The following is a 21,302-nucleotide window of genomic DNA, read 5'->3' as shown; positions in this document are numbered from 1 at the left end:
AAATTCATGTTATCAAGTACAAAAGTTAGTATGAAAACGTTTCTATAAAGAAAAAAAAAACAGATGTCTGAATCTCAAAAACTAGTCTGCAGTACAAATGCATTAGTTACAACTCATAAGCGAAAACATAATTCTATGAACACACTTAACAAATTAATATTCCCAAAGCATGTTTTTTTTTTAATACTGAATTTTGACCATCTGTTTAAGGTGGCATTTCATAGCTAAAATGTAGGTGATGCAAAACTTTTTTCCATAGCTGTACCTGCGGGGCTCCACCATGTTTCAACATGTACTACTCCTCTAGCAGACCAAACAAGCAGAACACGTTCCACGGCAGGAAAGTGGGACAGTTTCGCCAAATCAGATTATCCATTCTGTTCAGTCTCACAAAATTACGCCTTTAGTATCACATCTCGCAACACAGCAATCACATGATCTTAACACTGACCTATTGCCAGAGTGCTCGCTCTGCGTCACACCTCCAGAAATACAATCTGTTAGCTGTGATTTGCAAATTTGTGTTTTGATTGACAGTCTGCCAATAATATCTTGCTACATTTTTTTTTTTTTTTTCTAATCCCAGTGGAGTAGACGGCACCGATATATTTTTTATACAGTGCCTTGCATAAGTATTCACCCCCCTTGGACTTTTACACATTTTGTAGTGTTACAACCTGGAATTAAAATGGATTTAATTGGGATTTTTACCATTTGATTTACACAACATACTTAACACTTTGAAGGTGCAAAATATTTTTTTATTGTGACCCAAAAGTTAATTAAACAAATTTGTTGGTTGCATAAGTATTCACCCCCCTGAGTCAATACTTGGTAGAAGCACCTTTGGCAGCAATTACAGCTGTGAGTCTTTTTGGGTAAGTCTCTGCCAGGTTTGCACATCTGGATCCTGCAATTTTTGCCCATTCTTCTTAGCAAAATTGCTCAAGCTCTGTCAAGTTGGATGGGGACCATTGGTGAACAGCAATTTTCAAGTCTTGCCACAGATTCTCAATCGGATTGAGGTCTGGGCTTTGACTGGGCCATTCTAAGACTTTCAGGTTCTTGTTTTTAAACCACTCCAGTGTAGCTTTGGCTGTGTGTTTAGGGTCATTGTCCTGCTGGAAGGTGAACCTCCGCCCCAGTCCCAGGTCTCTTACAGACTGAAACAGGTTTTCCTCTAGAATTTCCCTGTATTTGGCTCCATCCATCTTGCCCTCAATCCTGACCAGTTTCCCAGTCCCTGCCGATGAAAAGCATCCCCATAACATGATGCTGCCACCACCATGCTTCACCGTGGGGATGGTGTTCTCAGGGTGATGAGCAGTGTTGGCTTTGCGCCACACATAGCGTTTTGCGCTAAGGCCAAAATTGTTCAATTTTGGTCTCATCAGACCAGAGAACCTTTTTCCACATGTTTGCTGTGTCTCCCACATGCCTTTTGGCAAAATCCAAACAGGATTTGATATGTTTTTTTTTTAGTAATGGCTTTCTTCTCGCCACTCTTCCATAAAGCCCAGCTTCGTGGAGCGTCCGGGTTATAGTTGTCCCATGGACGGTTTCTCCCATCTCAGCTGTGGATCTCTCCAGCTCCTTCAAAGTTACCATTGGCCTCTTGGTTGCTTATCTGACTAATGCCCTCCTTACCTGGTCACTGAGTTTTGGTGGACGGCCTTCTCTAGGCAGAGTGGCGGTTGTGCCATATTCTTTCCATTTTTTAATAATGGATTTAACGGTGCTCCGGGGGATGTTCAAAGTTTGGGATATTTTTTTATAACCCAACCCTGATTGGTGCTTCTCCAGAACTTTATCCCAGACTTGTTTTGATAGCTTCTTGGTCTTCATGATGCTGTTTGTTTAGATATGCTCTCTAACAAACTCTGGGGCCTTCCAGAAACAGGTGTATTTAATCTGAGATCATGTGACACTTTCATTGAACACAGGTGGACTCCATTCAACTAATTATGTGACTTCTGAAGGCAATTGGTTGCACCAGAGCTTATTTAGGGGTGTCACAGCAAAGGGGGTGAATACTTATGCAATTAAGACTTTTCAGTTTTTTATTTGTAAATAAATAATAAATAATGTTGAAAAATATGTAGATTTTTTTCCCCACTTCGACATTATGGACTATTTTGTGTAGATCAGTGACAAAAAATCCTAATTAGATCCATTTTAATTCCAGGTTCTAACACTACAAAATGTGGAAAAGTCCAAGGGGGGTGAATACTTATGCAAGGCACTGTATCTATTCATTAAATTGGGCTCAGAAAAAAAATAGACTCAGGGAAGGGCCCCCCCAAAGGCTGGCCTGGGTGCAGTTGCCTCCCCCGCACCCGCCCTGACACCGGCTCTGGAGTGGTGTACAGTATTTTAATGTGTTAACCGTCAGCGGAGTCACACTTTAACTTTATTAATCCTAATAATATTTCCCAATGAGGATGTCCTTATTAGTATTATGAGGAACAATAAAAACAGAATACGAGGTTACAAATGTTATGGTTGCAATATTAAGATGCATTACTGGGTGGAGGCTGAGGGCTTCAGATAAAGCAGGCGCGTTGACGGGAGAAGAAACCGTCGGGGTTGATTGTTATTTAGAGCGTTTCAACGGGCAGATGGATTTTGTATGGGCGTCACCACAGAAGGAACATGAGTGAAGAAATCGGCAGTTGGAGTTGTTGCAGACCGTCGTTGAAATTGTTACAAATTTGGCGACCCCCGGAGATTTTGATAGGGCAGCCAAATCTGTCTGTAGCTGAAGAGGTGTCAGGTGGGGCTGATGAGTGGATTGGGCGAATAGGAGCTGTGGCTCTGTAGTTGAAATTAAGAGAGGACCGTGGAAACCAGAAAGAGCTGGATGGGCCGGCCACAGCTGTTTTCGGGCAGAGGTGGGTTGAGTGACTAGTAGAACTGCAGGAGAGATGGAGGCCAGTGTGAAAGAGGGGCCGTGATCGTTGGCCTTGATCACTGAGGCGGCGGCTGAAGTATGGAGGAGTGAAGGGGCTGGGCTGGAGAGGGCTTCCAGGGAACTGAGTCTGGTGTTGATGGCCACTATGGATTCAGAAACTGGCTGCAGGAGGGCCCTCATATCTTGGAGCATCCCCTGACGGATGCTGTCTGAGTCAGAGGCTGGTGACTGTGGAGGGTTAGGCCTCGCGATTGGGGAAACCGTAGCTGCTGCAGAGAGCGGCTGCCTGGACCTGGTAGCTGGGCCTGAAGAGTTGAGGAGCTGGTCAGGAGGCAGGAGCTGGGAAGGACTCGAGGCTGAGGCAGATGGGCCTGGACGATGGGATTGGGTCGCTACGCACTTCCATTTAGAAGGGAAGACGGGGACTGCCGAGATGGTGTGGCAGTATAGATGAAAGAGCTCTTCACGTTTCGCTCCTAGAGGACTCTGAATACCCCTATCGAACAAGGCCTTCAGGAGCTTAGGAAAAGGCCAATCCTTGAATAATTTTGGGCTTTGCCCAGTGTTTTGGGCCTCGGCTGAGAGGGCGTCCACTTTGGCCTAGATGGTGCACCACTGAGCTGGGAAGATAGCGGGGGGGAGGTCTGGAGCAGTTAGACCGGCTCAGAGGGGGGTACGTGCAAAACAGTGTGGCTGCCCGGGCTGGAATTCCTCCGAATCGTCTGATTGAAGCTCAAACAGCGGATCCATAACTTTGAGATGATGATTCAGTTCTCCGCTGAATTTCCTTTTTTTTTTAAATAAACAAAACACGGACAACACTCAAGAAATGAAAAGTTCAAACAAAAACAATCACAAACACTAAACAAGCAAATTGTCAATAAGCAAGAATATCACACTATCAAGTCGGTCTGCAGTGAAGTCTACAAAAAACAAACACAAGACAGAGAGGAAGTAGTGCTAGGTTAATATAGGAAAGAGGGAGAGATTGGCAGGCGTAGCTGCCAAACAGAACTCCTGGCACTGCCCTGGCCACTCCCCTTGACTAACGTGGCGAGCTCTCTGCAAGGCTATTTACAGATGAATAGAAATGAGCTCCCCCCCACCCCGATGTGATTAAGCCGGCTGATCACTTCCCCCATGCGCAGCGCAGCTGAGGAAAGCTTGAGTGGATGGCATAGAGAAATTAGGTAAACAGGGAAATGCAGTGAGAGGCGCTCGCCACGGCGTCCCCCGAATTACGCCTAAAGGCTAACATACATACATATATATATATATATATATATATATATATATATAATCAAAGGCAAAAAACAAGTTGACATTATAGCATTATTACACACTGCTGCATATATTTCTAGATAACTGACTGCCGTTGGTAAAGCTTCTCAAGACAAAACTCATATTATGGATTGAACTTCAGTGTTTAGGGATCACAAGCTGCCATTACAGTAATAAAGATTTGATTCTGAGTGCATTCTTTTACTTTTCCATTCAAAAACTGCATATTGCAACATACATACATAAATAAATACGTAACAAAAAAAAGACCCCAAAAAACCCAAATTTCCTTTCACAATTTCCCAGACATTTTAAATATTGGTATTGTCAAGGACAGAAGAATGCATTTTATCTTTGTCTTGGTGTTTGTATTAAAAAAAGGATACTCTACACAGCCCAATTCTATTCTGTTTGAAAGGGTCCACCACTTTGTACCTATCTTAGGATGTCTCACGAGCTAGCTGCCACGTAGCTGTTAATACTGAATGAGGCCACATTTAGTTCATTTAGCAAACAAACAAGTAGCTCATAATCACTTTAGGAGGCCTCTTATTTGAAATGTGATGTCTATGTATGCCCATCTGGTTTTAAATCCTTCTTAAAACTGACAAACCTACTTTTAAGATGTAACTTCAATTCCCTTTATCATACTGGAGTTCAGAATACCACTTACAGGGCATATAAGGGTGCTGGTATATTTATCTTATTATGCTCATCAAGGGGAGACACAAAGCTTTCTAATCGCTGTGCAAATTAAGGCTGCTTTCATTACATACACCCTTGTTATCCTTTGGTACAGCTCTTCAGTCTCATAACTGTTGCATACATCTGCCAAAAGTATCTTTGTTTCCTGTAATAGAGCTCGCAATACCAGCAAATTGGGGGATTTGTTCATAGAAATGTCCCAGCCCATTCCTCGTACTTATACTGACCAACCCCCACCTTTCACCTGTCAGCAGTAAGGACACAATAACCCTAAAAAAATACAATACACTTGCAGCATAGTGACTGGCAGTTGGTGGTGGCTTTGACTTCATGTTGACTTTTCTCTATGGGTTTGTAAAAAACACTGACTGTATCTTATGTTTCCTGTAAAAGCATTTTAATAATCTGTGATTGCAAGGACTGGATTGATTACAAAATGAACTTAAAATTACAAAATTAATTCAAATGAACTCAAAAATAATACTTGGTAAATAAAGCAAATCTGATTTAAGAAAAAAAAAAGCTATTGACCCCTGCACAGTTTTTTTGCCTTCTCAACTTAAAGTGCAATATTTAAGGGTAGCAACAAGGTAATGTGCTGTACCAGTTGACACCTTCCAGGACCTAATGTTTGAGCACTTCCTTATTGAGAAGGCATATGGTAAATCTTTCTTTTCACTGCCACGTAATATGCTACAGATTTAACATATTATGCTATTCAAGCAGAAGGCACTCTGTACACACTGGCAGTAGCATTCTGCTGTTTACAGCTATGGCAATATTATTTTTTAGTTTTATACAAATCCTTCTAGCCATGACTTTGTTAACTTTTCATTGAACATTGTTGCAGAATATCATAAGTTTGTAGGGGTGCAGTTTTTAGATTTTTCGTCATTGGAAATGTGGTTTCCCATACTCTCATGTGTTTCCAATAAAATAAAATGAGTTTATTTAGGAAATAACATAATGAAAGTGTTAATATTTTGGGTCGATGACATTTTATAGCAAGAGGGTGGCAATGACAGACGTTAACTGGATAAACACCAATTAAATGAAGTCTGTGAGTCTAGCCATATGACGCCATCATAAATTATAATATAGATTAATAAACAACATGCATACTGCATCTAAAAATGGAATACGCATGCCTGTCTGATAATTTCTTCCAGTGCATTAAATTATAATTTAGATCTTAGGTAGAATGCAATTCAATGTACATGCTGCAATTACAATTCTAAACATCTATCATCTATCAACATGTATTTTGTCATTTATAAACCATAGCTTTCATTACTTCTCTTGGCTTTAATACTAGTACACATATTCTTCCAGCCAATAACAACCCTTTTAAGTCTAAAATGAAAAGAATATTTCATAAGTAAACACAAGTTTGACATTATTGGTGATACATTTTTCTTTTATAGATCAAGACCAAAGATATTTATTATCCCACCAAACACATCACTTAAAAATTGTGAGAAGGCAGGGCTTGAAAATTGTTTTCTCATTCCTGATCACAACCCATCACTCCAGTACAGATACACCATCAAATTATAATGTGCTGAAATTGAAAAAGATTATCTCTGCCTTGTAGTAAAGCAATGGGAAGAGTTACATTGTATTACTGGACTTTTCTTATTAAAATGAGAATAGTCTTTATATGCTGGAATTAAGTTTATACAGTAAAATAATAATTACATTGTTACTCTTATAAAAGGTACATTTGTATGGTAATTGTGAACTTTACTATACTTTATGCTTATACTATGGATTCACATCTCTTTGTACTTTTCAGTGCTTTACTACATTGCTGTATATAATGCACTTTACTATAACACCTTAGCCTTCAATCTAGCATATGTAAATAAAACATGATCTATATATTGTATTGTGATATGCCTACTGACACTGAAAGCAATGTATGAAAGAGACCTTTAATTTGCAAAATACACATGCATTATTTTACAGGAAATGTCTCTCAAAAACTGCAGCCATTACTCTTCATATATATATATATATATATATATATATATATATATATATATATATATATTTCCTAAGGTCCGGAGAAGACATTTTCATTGGTTGCCTGAAAAAGTACATTTACACTAATTTTGCAGTTTTCCTATGCTTTTCCCATGGTTATACTATGCATTTACCACAGCTTACCCTGGTTTGCAGTGTTTTTAAATATACTTTATCATACCTCTCAGGGCTTTACAGAGCCTTGTGATTTACCATGTCTTCACTCTGCTTTATAACCTAAGGAATATCTCCATTAAAAGCGAAAAGTGATGCCTTAAGTTTGTATGAAGGTCTACTGCACAGCAGTGGTAATATAAGTTTTATTTCAGCAAAGGAATGTAGTTCCCTTTCAATTCGAAGACGACCACCATACTTTTGGGATATGCCTGCCACAGGTCAGGTATTCACTGAGCATTTTATATCAAAGGAGTGACGTCCTCGGTTCTGCCTCACCGAGGTAATAAATAGTCACCACACAGATAACTCATTCTCTTTTGCTTCTCACCATCAGGTAGGTAAGGTAGGTATAACTCACCTCTCCAGTTGCGTGATTGTATCTTTGTAAAAGAGCTCTCACTTCAAGTTTTCTGCTAATTCCACAGCAAAAATTGCTGGAAGTCGGCTTGCCACTTCCTGGATTCAGTAACTTGGCTTCTGAGGACTGAGCAAACGCTGTGAAATTGCGTTCCATTTTAAAAAAAAATGTATTTCTTTATTTCAACAGCCTACATCGCTCACTGATCGTAGGCTGCTCTTGCAGCAAAAAAAAAACAAAAAACAAAACACAATAACAGAGAGAGAAAGAGAGTCCCTTCCTCCACGGGGCCCGGCGCTGCCGTACCCGCTGTCGAGTTGATGCTGCTGGCCTTACCATTGCCCTCCCACTCGGTGTGTGCGGCCTAAATTTATTTGTTTGTTTTTTTACCCTACCTTCAGCTCTGCTGTGTTGTTTTTTTGTAAATAAATAAATAAATAAAAAGTATACCTCTCTTTTTCCTATCTCTCCTCTTTGTGTATAGGCCTGTATCTGTGCTTCACGCCGTTGTAAGCTGTGCGCTGCATCGGTTGTGTGACTGCACACGGTCCAGACTAGACACCAGCCCAGCAACCTTGGTGCTTACGTCCCTGGAGCTTGGTGCCCTTGGTAACTTCGGGGCCTCGGTGCATCGGTGCTTTGGTGCCCTCGTTGTCTCGGTGTCTCGGTGCTTCGGCGCCCTCGGTGCTCGAAAGCCTCGGCGCCTCTGTGCTTCGGCACTATTGGTGCTCCCCTACATTGGTGCCCTCGGTGCATAGCTGTCTCGGAGCCTCGGTGCATTGATGCTTCGACACCCTCTGTGTTCCAGAGCCTTGACACTTCTGTGCTTTGGTGCATATGCACCCCTGCATCGATACCTTTGGTGCATTCAGTGCTTCGGTGCTGCAGAGCCTCAGTGCATCGGTGCTTCAACACCCTTGGTGCTCCAGAGCCTCAGACACCCTCTGCATCAATACCCTAGGTGCATTCAGTGCTTCAGAGCCTCAGTGCATCAGTGCTTCAGCACTTGGGTGCTCCAGAGTCTCGGCACCTTCGGTGCACGGATGTCCTGTGCATCGGTGCTTCAGTGCTTGACCCCTCAGCTCGATGAATCATGGCTCAGACACCCTTACTCCAGACACTCTGGGCAGCACCATGTCTAAGTTCCACCCTTGCACATCCTGTGGAGGGACGCTTCCCCCACAGGACAAGTACCTCTTGTGTGTTAAGTGCTTGGGGATGCAGAACGTCTCCTCTGCCTTAGGCGATGAGACGTTCTGCTCAATTTGTGCAGTGTCCCAGCCTCAGACCCTGCGCAGAAAACTAGCAGAGTTCACAGGGGAGGCTTCATCAGCCTCATCGCCATGCATTTCCAATCACGCAGCCCTGCTGGCCTCCTTGGTAGGTGCAGGGGCGCTAGGGCTAGCACAGTTTCTACCGGTGGACTCCACCATAGAGGCCCTGGTGCAAGCTCTTCTAGTAGGAGGTCTGGCCAGGGATCCTGTCTGCCCTAATGGCCAATGGAGGATCACAGATGCCCATCTTAAGAAGGCTTACGCAGCTGAAGTGCAGGTAACGTGCTTGGCCAACACGGCAGGTCTCCTAACGACCTATCTGGATGGCATCCTGTGGTCGGCACCCCTCCCTGATCCAATAGCCTCAGAGCTGCGCCTAGTGTAAGGTACGCTTCTTCAGATTACAGGCTTCCAAAGGCAAGCCTTAGGTAGAAGCCTGGGGGGGCTTGTAGTGGTGCGTACACAGCTTTGGCTGTCTCAGGCCAGGGTTCCGGACGCGGACAAATCGGCCCTGTTAGGTGGCTGTGATGCTCACTTCCTGTGCTCTGGTAGGGGACAGGTTGAAGCGTTGGCATCCGGCCCTAACCACGGTTACCCGGACAATTCCAATCCCCACTGCGCCTTGCGGCGACCTGAGGCATCGCCTGCAGGCTTCCGCGGCAGTCAATACACAGGGCTGTCCAAAAGGATGGGGAAACGCTGGATGAATAGGGATGTGAAAGTATGGGTCCTTTAAGTCCATAGTGGTCAACCAGTCGCCCGGCCAGACTGACTGGAGGATGTGGCGATGTGTGACCATCTGGAACCTCCTCTCCCTCAATAACCCGTTGAGGTGTCTCAGGTCTAGGGTATGGGACTGTCTGAATGGGACTTAGGGTCTGTCTACCTTAGGGCTCTCAGATGCGGTAGTCAGTACACTGCAGAATGCTAGGGCATCCTCCACGAGGACACTGTATGTCTATAAGTGGAGATAATTGGTGCATGACCAGAGTTCATGGCCCAATTTACTGCCCTATAGCAACTATCCTACAGTTTCTCCAAGATCTGTTAGAGGAGGGCAGGTCCCCCTCTACGCTGAAAGTGTACCTGGCAGCTATATCTGCATGCCAATGTCCCCATTGACTCAGTTTCCCCGGGCGCTCATATTCTGGCGACCTTTCTAAAAGGTGCTCGGCAGCTACGTCCTACTGGAAGGGATGCCCTCCTAGAGTGGTGTCTGGATGTGGTATTGGAGGCTCTCACTAAGGCCCCATTTGAGCCTATACATTCCATAGAGTTGAAATATCTCTCTATGAAGACAGCCTTTTTGTTAGCCATCACCTCCACTAAACGGGTTAGTGAGCTACAGGCTCTGTCAGTCCACAGTGCCTGTATGCGTATTAGGGATGATGGAAACAGGGTATCGTTGAACCACGCTTTCCTCCCTAAGCTGGTTACGGCTTTCCACTTGAACCAATCGGTGGAAATAGAGGCTTTCCATCCCCCTATTTTTGCTTCGGATTGAATTTCCTCTGCCCGGTACAGGCATTGAGAAGGTATGTGGACAGGATGAGAGCGCTGCGTCAGTCTGACCAGCTCTTCATCTGTCATGATGAAATGACCCTGGGCATTAGGTTGACTGCATATACTGCTGCCGGCCTGCCCCCACCTGGGAGAGTGGCTGCACATTCAACTAGAGAAGTGGCTACGTCATGCGCCCTCTTTAGAGGTGCCTCATTGACTGATATTTGTACTGCGGCTAGCTGGGCTACTCCGCATACATTCACCAGGTTCTACCGACTCAATGTGGTAGATCCCTCTATGCCTTTATTAGGCACAAGGGTCCTTGAGGTTGCACGCTCATATCACCAGCATGGTAGCGAGATGTCCCTCATATGTTGTCCGCTTATAGTCCCTTGCAACGGCTTTTGTATACTTTCCCAAAAGTATTGATTGGTGGTAATCTTCGAATTGGAAGGGAATTGTAACCCCAGTTACCTGAAAGAGAAGACAACCACCAAACCTTGCGAGGCTGCATTATTCTCATTTGTGGGTTTGATGCAAAAGAGAATGAGTTCTCTGTGTAGTGACTATTTATTACCTCGGTGAGGCGGGACTGAGGACGTCACTCCATGGAGGGGCCTATCGACAGCTTTGATATAAAATGCTCAGTGAATACCTGACCTGTGGCAGGCATATCCCAAAATTATTTGTTGGATTTCCTATATAAATATCTGCTAAAATATAAAAAGCCCAGGACCAGAATATTGCCAGTTAGTATTACTGAATGAATTGAATTAGTGGGTAAACATGTGACAAACAATAATGTGTTGTTGCATACTGTAATAATGTGCAAAGCTAGCTCCGGTAACATAAAAAACAAACACAAATAGCACTGGGCATTGTTAACCTACTGAATTACACTGTATCTATAGAATCTGAAGCCAAGAGGTTATTTAAAAGTATTATCTCAAAGCTGACCACAAGAGTGTGTCTGTTTGATTTCACTTACAGGAGCACAAATACTGCGGTTCATTGTTTTCCTCAAGTGAGTTCCACAGGTTAATACATTTTTTATGTAAAAAAAAAAAAAAAAAAAACTGATTTCAAGCTTACAATCCATTATACAAAATACTATTTCTGGTTAACTTGAAAAGCTGAATGCACTATCCAATTAGTTTGAACCTTGCATAAATTCCTAATATAAAACCAAAAAGCTTATACCACTTAAAAGTATCACCCTTATTTTTTTTTAAACGGATAGGAGTCATTTCTGTCTTTTATACCTTCTAAATTATTTCAACTAGAGATACTTTTCAGCATTAGTAATTAAAAAAATCTTGTAATAACTCACTCAGCTCCTGAAAGCATTTGAAAGTTCACAGTATCAATCCTCCCAGGTTCATAAGAGATAGTAGGCTACACAATGCTCTGACCCAGAGCTGAGATAACAGTTGCTGAGCAACATCACCATCATGATGTTGCCAGAAACCCATCCCCCCCCCCCCCCCACCAAAAAAAAAAAAAAGAAATCCAATATAGTAGCAACAGTTATTTTTATTAGTATCCTTTCCAATATATATATATTTTTTTCTTCTGAAGAAATAAAGCTGCCTGTGGAAGTTAAGCGTATCTGGGTTTAACTTGCTGGGTTTACTAAGAGCAGTAAGGGATTTACATAGTTTAACTTTTATATGTCAATGTTGCAAAGAAAAAAACAAAACATTGCTTGTCTAACAGACAGCATTGTGACTTCTTTGTTTTATTCCATTAACTAAGTAGCTGTGAATCCACCTCTTGTGCAACTCTAGAGTTCTCTTTTCCCATGCATAACCTGCTTCTATTCTAGCATTATGAAAAGGATAAAGATGGGGATCATTTAAAAACAATCCAGGGTATTACTGTGTTTAAGCTCTAAAGTTGATCAAAATACACTTTTGCAACTATAAATGTACACATCTCCTGTAGCAACAAGAGTTTCCTGAAACTGAAAGGGGGCTTAATCCAATGTAAATAAATTAATACATGCGCAATTCATTCAACTATTCACACAGCGCTTCCTCCAATTTCACATGACGAAAATGCAGCAAAAACAAAGCGAACGAGACAAGCTATGGTAATGTAAAAGTTAATCATTAAACAGTTTTAGATACTGTGATGCATTTTTTTTTAAAAATTGTGATCTTCAGTTGCTTTGGGGCATTTTCATTTGGAAGTGAACTGTGACATTAGTGCCTTATCGAGCAGTATATTCTGCAATTTTGAATACTGACTTGGGATAGTGTTTTAATTCTGGAAACTGGTGTTGTTGTTTTTTAATCTTTTGCTAAGTTGCACTGCCTTTTACGTTTTACGCAGTTCTGTGCATGGGTAACATTTTGATTTCATTTTGCTGTTGGGTCATTAATGGGGAATTTTACATACTGCTACAATATGTACCGGATTTAAAAGTATGTACTGTATTACAGTCCAGATATCCACAGTCGTCTTTTAACAAGTGATATTTTCAGAATCATCGTTCTGAATTATAATACTTCTGTTGTACCAACAAAACCAACTACATTACATCTAAATGGAAGCCTACTTATTTTAAAACACAGTCCTTTCAGCTATGTATTTTTGACATTGTATATTTTTTGTGTTCCCTGAAAAACGGACACAAGGGTTGGAACGGGGCAAAATTAAATAATCAAATATACGTCACACGGGTTTAACCGTCACTGAAGTCAACATTTTATAGGGTTGGATATGTCAGTGCTGACTGTAGACCTTTTGAACGCGTGTATAACCGTAAACTAATCTCTCTGCTTTTCCAGTAGCAAAATAGCTTTTAAAACAGAGGGGAAAAGCAGTCAGACAGCATTCATATACTCCTACTAATTCACAGCCATTTAGAAGATCTGTGCTAATCCAAGGATTACTAGGGATACCAACTACTCCACTTTGCACAGCATTGAGAAAACTGCTTCCTCATTAAAGACCAGTTTAAAGCCAAATAACTCATACTTGCATAAATCTTTAATAGGAGCTGCCTTCTTTTTGCCCAAGGGATACACAATACAGTATCTCCTCATCAGAAATAACATCAGCTTCACGTTGAATGTAATGTGATCCCAAGGTGTGTTGCTTTGTCTGCCACATACAAAAGGCCACCTATATTTAATATGCCCAGACCTTTCTAGACTTCTCATCTAGCAGGTGGCGCACACAGCTTGGATGTAAAAAAAAAGACTTAACAGACTAATAGCTGGGGGCAAATTTACTTTCAAGCTGAGCAGAACTAAAACTCTTGTCTGGAAGGATTGGCGTGTAACTCCTACAGTATTATGGGTTTTTTTTTTTGTGTGTGTGTGTTTGTTTATTTGTTTGCTTACAAATTACAGTTTGGGTTTAACTTGAATTTCTAAAGTCGTCAAAACCTAGCAGCATATGCATGTTTTATATCAGGCTCCTAAAAGAGGGCAGGCAAAGTCAAGCTACTGCCAGAGAATTCGCTTCTTAAAAAATATGATTACTTCCCAGAACACAAAGCTTGATTATATATACAGTATATATATATTTTTAAAGTTATAGTTAATGTTTCTTATTACTACACCTATACTGAAAACATGGACACGCATCTAATCTTATGAATACGAGAAATAATGATTATAGTCAATAGAATCAGCTGACACAAGAATTTCGAGCATTGTATTGAATTTGAATCAAGGTAAACTAATTACAACATGTTAGAGATGTTCCAGTGACACCTTTGTCTTCGGAGGGTTAATGTAATATTTATTTCTGGTAATTATGCTCTCTCTTTGTCTCTCTGCCTTTTTTGTAAGGCCGGTGAAAGACATTCTGTCACTTAAAGGAACTCAGCGGGAAATCAAACATAATTATATTCAGGAGAATGATCACTGTATCTTGTTTAATTCTGGCCTAACAAATGTCAGTACTAATGTATTACAGATTCTTCAGTCAAACCGACAGTTCCGGGAGAAGGAAAGAAACACCAATTTCTACTTTTAGTTTTAAAAGGGTCATTTAGATGACTTCTCCTGCTGGAGCAGAGACGAGGCTTGACATGAATCAATCAAGCAAGCTCAATTTTACAGTTATAGCACCTAATGCCTAAACATGAGCGTGCGGGTGGAATTACCACCCGATTATGAGCATACATGATCTCCCTCTGGAAGACAATAATATTGGCATTAAGCTTCTCGAGAGGAAAGATGCTGCTGGTTTTTAATATATCTTAAATTATGTCAGGAAAAACACTGGAACATCACACAAAAGCCACAGTCAGTGTATATTGCTATCTCATAAAGCTGGAGATCTCTACAACAATATTGACACAGGAGCAGGCAAGCAAATGTCAGCCAATATAACATATGAAATACTTAACGTAACCAATTTTCAGCTGTCAATCAGCAGGGAATAATGACTGATGCCAGAAATCAATACGCCACAATTGAATTTCAACTCACAAACATGTTTCGTTCTGCACTATAAAAGACTGTCAAATGTCACACCCCTAGAGCTGCGTGAGGATTCTAAAGATTTATTTATTTCAGGCACTGAAGTCTATTAGCAACAGTGTTGCCTCTGCTGTTAGAAGGAAAATGTGTCTTGAGGATGATGGAGGTGCAGACTGAACAACGGAATGTGTTCCCTAGAGACAATTAACTGAATTAGGATGTATGAGGAGAAAAGCCTACATTACCTATTTTTTTTTTTTTAGTGGGCACATTGATAAAAAATGGTATTGAGACAAACCACTATACTCAGGTAAAGTAATACACGTTGAAATAATAACTAAGGCATATTGTTCTGACAATACAGCCCTTACCACACAAAATTTGAATGAATCTACAATGGGTTTATCTTATTTTAGAATGTCCTTTTTTATTTTAATTTCAAAATTTTGCCACATGCTTGTTCTTATTTTTAGCACAAACCAATTTCCTTATAGTACCCGCTCACATCTAGTTGCTTACAGGTAAATTCATCGCATTAAAAAGACTCACACCCCTTGAAATATGTTTTCTGTGCTTTTGCAGTTTCTTAATTTGAAACGACATCACGTAGCACAAAGAACGAGGCAATCATGTGTTCCTCTAATAACCTGCTTTATCCCACAAACAAAGCAGCAGTCCTTCAACTCTCAGTTGTAATAACTATGTAATTAACAGGATTGTCAAGACAAATGGCAATAATATTGAGGATAGATAAAACAAACTCCTTGATGGGTTTTGCAATAAAGTTCAAGGGCCTTACCTTCACATTAATTTAAATGCAAAATGAAAAGACATAGTGAAAAATGATTGACTCAAGGTTAAAAATCTTGAAATGTATTTCATTCCAGCTATAAAAATAACTCACTGCTGGTCACTTATTGTGCTTTCTACATTAGAAGGCAGAAGATTTACTGTATGCAGTTTCTTATTGGATCACTTTTTTTGCATTAGAATACCTTAGTGAGTGTATTATTGAGTGTTTTAAGTTATGAATGAGAATTAACCAATCTCTGACCACATGATATGACACTTGACCACACATATTTGAATTATTATTATTATTATTATTATTATTATTATTATTATTATTATTATTATTATTATTATTATTATTATTGCATATTATAAAATGATTCAGTACCATCAGCCAATCAGCTTCCAGCTCTAGCGGGCACTAATAGACAGTAGATGCACCCTGCAACGTCTCAATACCAACTGTGAATTAAACCTAAAATCAAGCCGTTCAAGTGCTGGCTTTTTCATTCTGATTTGCTGTATTGAAAGTTCATTTCACATTTATTGGACAGCAGTATAGTATAAATACATTACATTTTTGGCATATAACAATGTACTGTAATTTCCTGACTTTAAATAATTTTGAAGAGAAAACCATACAGACATTAGGATTTAATAAAACCATGAATAGCAAATCAACAATAACAACAACAAAAAGTATATAGAAAAACAAACTACATGGTGATAAAGCAGTACAAATGATGGGGTGATGCAATAAATGTGTCCACAAGTAAGCCTCCTCTCAATCTTGTCCTATTAAACTTCAAAATATGCGGTGGTAGACGCGTTTCCTGTGTTTTTGAAGTGTATCATCAAAATTGTAGTCATGTAGTGATACACATATCATTGTTCCTAGTGCCTAGCCTGATTCGATGACTAGGCTCAAAAAGACCGATTTGATTGCTCCACGGCTTATTATTGCCGTTTGACATCCTGGAAGAGATCGGTGGTGAGGCACTAATATTAAAGCAGTCTGGTGCGTTGGGGTTAAAAAAGAAAATACCACTAATGTAAGTGTACAACAGAGAAAAGGTAACAAGCACACTGTAGAGCCTTTATCGACAGGCTCGATCATTTAAAAAAGCTAATCATGAAGAGAAATGTTCCTTCAGCTTTCCAAAAACTCTTCCACAGTGTATTTCTATACACCTGCTTTTCTCTTTTTTCTTTCATTTGATAATTTTGGTAATGAAAGAAATATGAATTGACGTTGCAGTGGAAAACATCTACGTAATCTACAGGGAAGAGCAGCCATAGAGACAAAGGAATTAGAAAGAGAAATGTATCAAATAATGCGCACACAACAAGTGACTGCTTTCGTTAAAGCTCTCGAGCATGCTTATTCAGTGTTATTATTATTATTATTATTATTATTATTATTTATTTCTTAGCAGACGCCCTTATCCAGGGCGACTTACAATCGTAAGCAAATACATTTCAAGTGTTACAATACAAGTAATACAGTGTTCCAGCTTGGAGACTGTAATAACTCAAGCAGCTCACTTCTACAGCTGTTGGATGGTTTTAAAGGTCACTTTATTCCTATAAACAAAAACTTATGGCATTTTTAGAAGCCAGTTTTAATTTTCCAGTCAGAAACAGCCTTTGGTGTGCCATTTCTCAAGGGGTATTAAGTAAATATATGTGTTCTTCCTTTCAATGTACCTAAAATAACACACTTCCTTATTGTTTGGTCTGTTTAATCTTATTTATTTGTTGGGTGCACTACATTTAAAGAATTTTAACTGTAGCCAATTTTTCGGTTACAGGTTTAATTTGTGTCATGTTGCGTAAATCAGGAAATTCTATTTATGGTAGCAAACGGTTTACAGTTTTACATCTTCAAATCAAAATCAAATCTCTGTTTTGGGTCTAACCCAGCTGAACAAAAACATCCTTTTCATTACTTTATGAGGATGGGAGATTACAGGTCACAAGAGCTTCTTTTATTTACCACCTGTAGCTTCTACCAACACTTTATTAAGAATTTTCCAGCTTCTCTTCCTGACCTGTAAAGGAGAGACCCCCTATACATCCAAACTTATATTAGAAAGAAAATAAAGAAGCATATAGATGGCTTTGAGAGATAGGTAACCTTTTAGTAAGCTTGCATTTGCGAGGTGTTCAGTTAACTATTGATTTTGTCATTTGCCAGGACTTCAGAACATCTGTATTGAAAGGAGGTTTATTAAAAAAAGGGAGATTTAATTTACATGCGATGGTGGCAGATTCTTGGAACTTTAGCAATTCACACAGTTATTTGATTAAAACAAGTGTATTTTATATGTTATATGCAGTGTTTTTATGTGCCCTGCCTTATTATGATGTGAAGCTAGATTACATTATTACATATTCATTTAGAGAGATAATATTTGCAAGTGATTTGCAAGGCAAAAAATCCATGGCAGTGGCCTATGAAATATGATTAATTTATTTCATGTAAAGGGAGAGCTGTATACATTTCTGTAAAATCTACACGACATACAGTACAAGGCAGTTTTAATTAAACAATAAAGCATTAGCCAAGATCATTAAAAGCCCCTTTATACTAACACAGCTATTCTCACTTACCTAAAATAACTGATTTTAACATTGTCATAATTACTCTATAAAACTTCCAACAGTACAGACAAACGTTCAAACCAAATACTGTGGGGATAGGATGTCACACTGTCATTCATTAACATCAATTTAAAACAAGATTTATTTTTAAAGAGTTCAAAGACAGTTTAATTGTAGTTGCCATGAAACAGAGCTTCCACAAAGTCTGGATAGTGCCAGCATAATTTGTCTCTTTTATTGCTTTTGGAAGCCAATACATTATAATTAAACAAATACAAAAGCACAAACAACATTGTGAATAATCCCTTTCCCACACATGACAAAGACATTATGTTAGTTCTCTCCATATAATTGTGTACATATTTTATCAATTACAGATATGTTTATCCATTATTGAATTAGCTATAGACTTTTCCCTTTTACTACAATTAATTAGGGATGAATTTTGCTTGTGGGCAAAAACTTCAAAAATACTATCAAAAGATAGATGCAAAGATTTTAAAAGATGAATTTACAATGACAACAATAAGCAATAACTGCTTATTTAAGATACATGAGAAACACAATTTTGTTAATAATTGCCTGTTTGAGGTCAAGCTGAATGTTTCCTGAGTTGGTTAAGTGTCACCTTCTGACCTAAAGTTTAATGTTATTTAAGAGGGTTATGAGTATGTCCTGTCCTCGACCTTGAAAACAAAACAAACAAACATTAAGAGGAGGAAAAAAATAAGCAAGGAGGGCTGTGTCACATTGGAGAACAAGTGGTTTGCAACGTCATTTCCTATTTGTTAATCTACAATATATGTATATTTGATTTGACTAATGTATTTTTCTTTTAAATCTCTGACCATCGTCTCATTGACAACTCAAGTTATTGTGGTAACATTGTCAATGGGATGCCAGACTAAGGCATTGTGCTATATGCACAGTATTACAGTATAATATACATTGCATTGTTCTTTGTCTGTATCAGATGTGTTAAACATAAGTTCAAAATTCCCATTTATTGATTAATTTATTTATGTGTCAATTTATTTGTTTATTTTATTGTGTTTTAAATACTTCCAAAATGGCAAAACTAATACAAAACCAATACAAAATTATGAATGCAAACCATACATTAATTTAATCGCATTCACATTAAAATGCAAGATGCAATTTCCTTTTTTTTTTTTTTTTTTTTTTTTGCACCAGCTACTGCAGCCACATCAAGGGCATTCAAATTTTAAAAGATTGGGGTGAACAATCTGTAGAACAAAATATAAAGGTATATTAAACAATTAAAACAAGCACTACCTTACAACTGGGTATTATGCTGTACTTTGCATTTGGTACTAAGCAGTGCATAATACACTCTTACAGAAAGGTAGAAAAAATAAATCAGCACACACCAACTGCAATTTGATACAAATAAATGATACAGACATTTCAGCTGCGCAATGTTAGTTGATGGTTTTTGAATATTTAACAGTTATTAGCGGTAAACTAAACAGAGGAATTTACAGCCTCACCAGTAAATCTTTATCTATGCACACCAATACAACGAGAGTATGCAAAATGCTGAGTCATTAGAAGAGATTGCAAAAAGTTAGACAACACAATATACCATATATTATCAGGTGACATATCAGTTTTAGATACGATTAGATTATCTGTAAATGCTCTACTGTATAAGTAATTATCTTAAGTAGACACACTTTTGGCTCATGTCACTTTACTGAATATCATAGGTTCTAGTATGTTGGGGTACATTTAAAACATATTCCAATGTAATGAAATGAATTCAGTATACTGTTTCGTCTATGTTTCTATCTAGGCATATTTGCTCAGTGGATAGTGCTAATAAGCGGTGTATCTCAGGGACCAGCCTGTATAAAAAGGAATTATTCAATAGATCAATCCATACATGCCATTTCAGTACTAAATTATGTGCTTATTTACATTTATATATTAATAACTGCAAACTGCATGAATATGTAGATGAGTTTTATCATTTACATATCTGAAACAACAGCAGGCATATGTTTGAGTAGATGTTACTAGTAATTAATAAATGCTATCCTTGTGTATCAGTTTTCTTTTTTAATGTACTTGAGTTCTGGGGAAAAAAAACAAACAAAAAAACCCGTTCAGATACAAGTACTCTGTGTCCCCATAACAACAAAACAAGAATATATATATATATATATATATATATATATATATATATATATATATATATATATATATATATGATAGCAGAACAATATGGCTGTGCCATTAGCTTGGATTTATTTTTATTCCCATCAGGTACTTTTACTTCAAAGTGAGACAAAGGGCAAAGGTTCACTAGTGACTAATTTTCTGAAAACTAACAGCCTGTGTAAGTAATTTAGCATTTATTGCATTTCTCCCTCATCACAGAAATGAGCCAGAAAATCCATACAAATTCCCAGTCCTGGCTTCTTTCTAAGATATGGCAACTGAAATCGGTCTAATGTGCAATTTAAAATCAATATCTAAAATGCATTTCCTACCTGCAATGGTATGATCTAAATATCAATAGAAGCAGCAGTGCTTAAAGTGAGGGGGCCAAGGGGAGAAATCCTCTTCAGTCTAGCCCAGGGAATTCTTCCTTCTGTTTAAAGGTAACAGTGCTCAGACAGATCCTTTACAGTTTTAACACAACATCTTATTCACTGTGCAGCATTTAATAAAGACCTTTACTGTCTGACAAACTAGTTATTTCTTCATCCCTTTCATATTCAATGTAAATCCTGGGGAAGGGAGGGCGAGGGTTGCACTTTACCATGCTTAGGAGTCCACTTTCTCACAGATTGAATCTATCCAGGATGATCAACAGTGTTGCAGAAAAGAAAGAAAGAAAGAAAGAGATTAATAGGAGGCTGTGGTCCGGTGGTTAAAGAAAAGGGCTTGTAACCAAGAGGTCCCCGGTTCAAATCTCAGCTCACTCATTGACTCGCTGTGTGACCTTGAGCAAGTCACTTAACCTCCTCGTGCTCTGTCTTTTCAGTGAGACATTGTTAGAAATTTGCAAATATTACCAGCTGAGTTCTTCTGATTCCTCTCTCATGCAGTCACTATATATTCTATCTGTATATTACATATTGTGTGCTTCAGTCAAACCTAGATTTCACATCATTAGTGGCTGGTGGTACACCCCTCATAATGCCAGCTGCTAAACAACTTAGATAGTTTAGGCACCATAACCAGGCACTTGATTTTGGGGCTCT

The 21,302-nt window shown here is 39.1% G+C and overlaps 1 long non-coding RNA gene across 1 annotated transcript in view; it reads right to left on the bottom strand.

Annotated features, from left to right (window-relative positions):
* LOC131737931 (uncharacterized) overlaps positions 1-20,801 on the bottom strand; it is a 41,815-nt gene extending 21,014 nt beyond the window's left edge. The window contains exon 1 of the long non-coding RNA XR_009329533.1: positions 20,586-20,801. This is a non-coding gene — a long non-coding RNA (uncharacterized LOC131737931). The remainder of the gene's footprint in view (positions 1-20,585) is intronic.
* Positions 20,802-21,302: the final 501 nt, after the last annotated feature.

Source organism: Acipenser ruthenus, chromosome 1, assembly GCF_902713425.1.
Source record: "Acipenser ruthenus chromosome 1, fAciRut3.2 maternal haplotype, whole genome shotgun sequence".
NCBI lineage: Eukaryota > Metazoa > Chordata > Actinopteri > Acipenseriformes > Acipenseridae > Acipenser > Acipenser ruthenus.
Note: the sequence above shows the minus strand (reverse complement) of the source record. Positions and strands in the feature narration are given on the sequence as shown.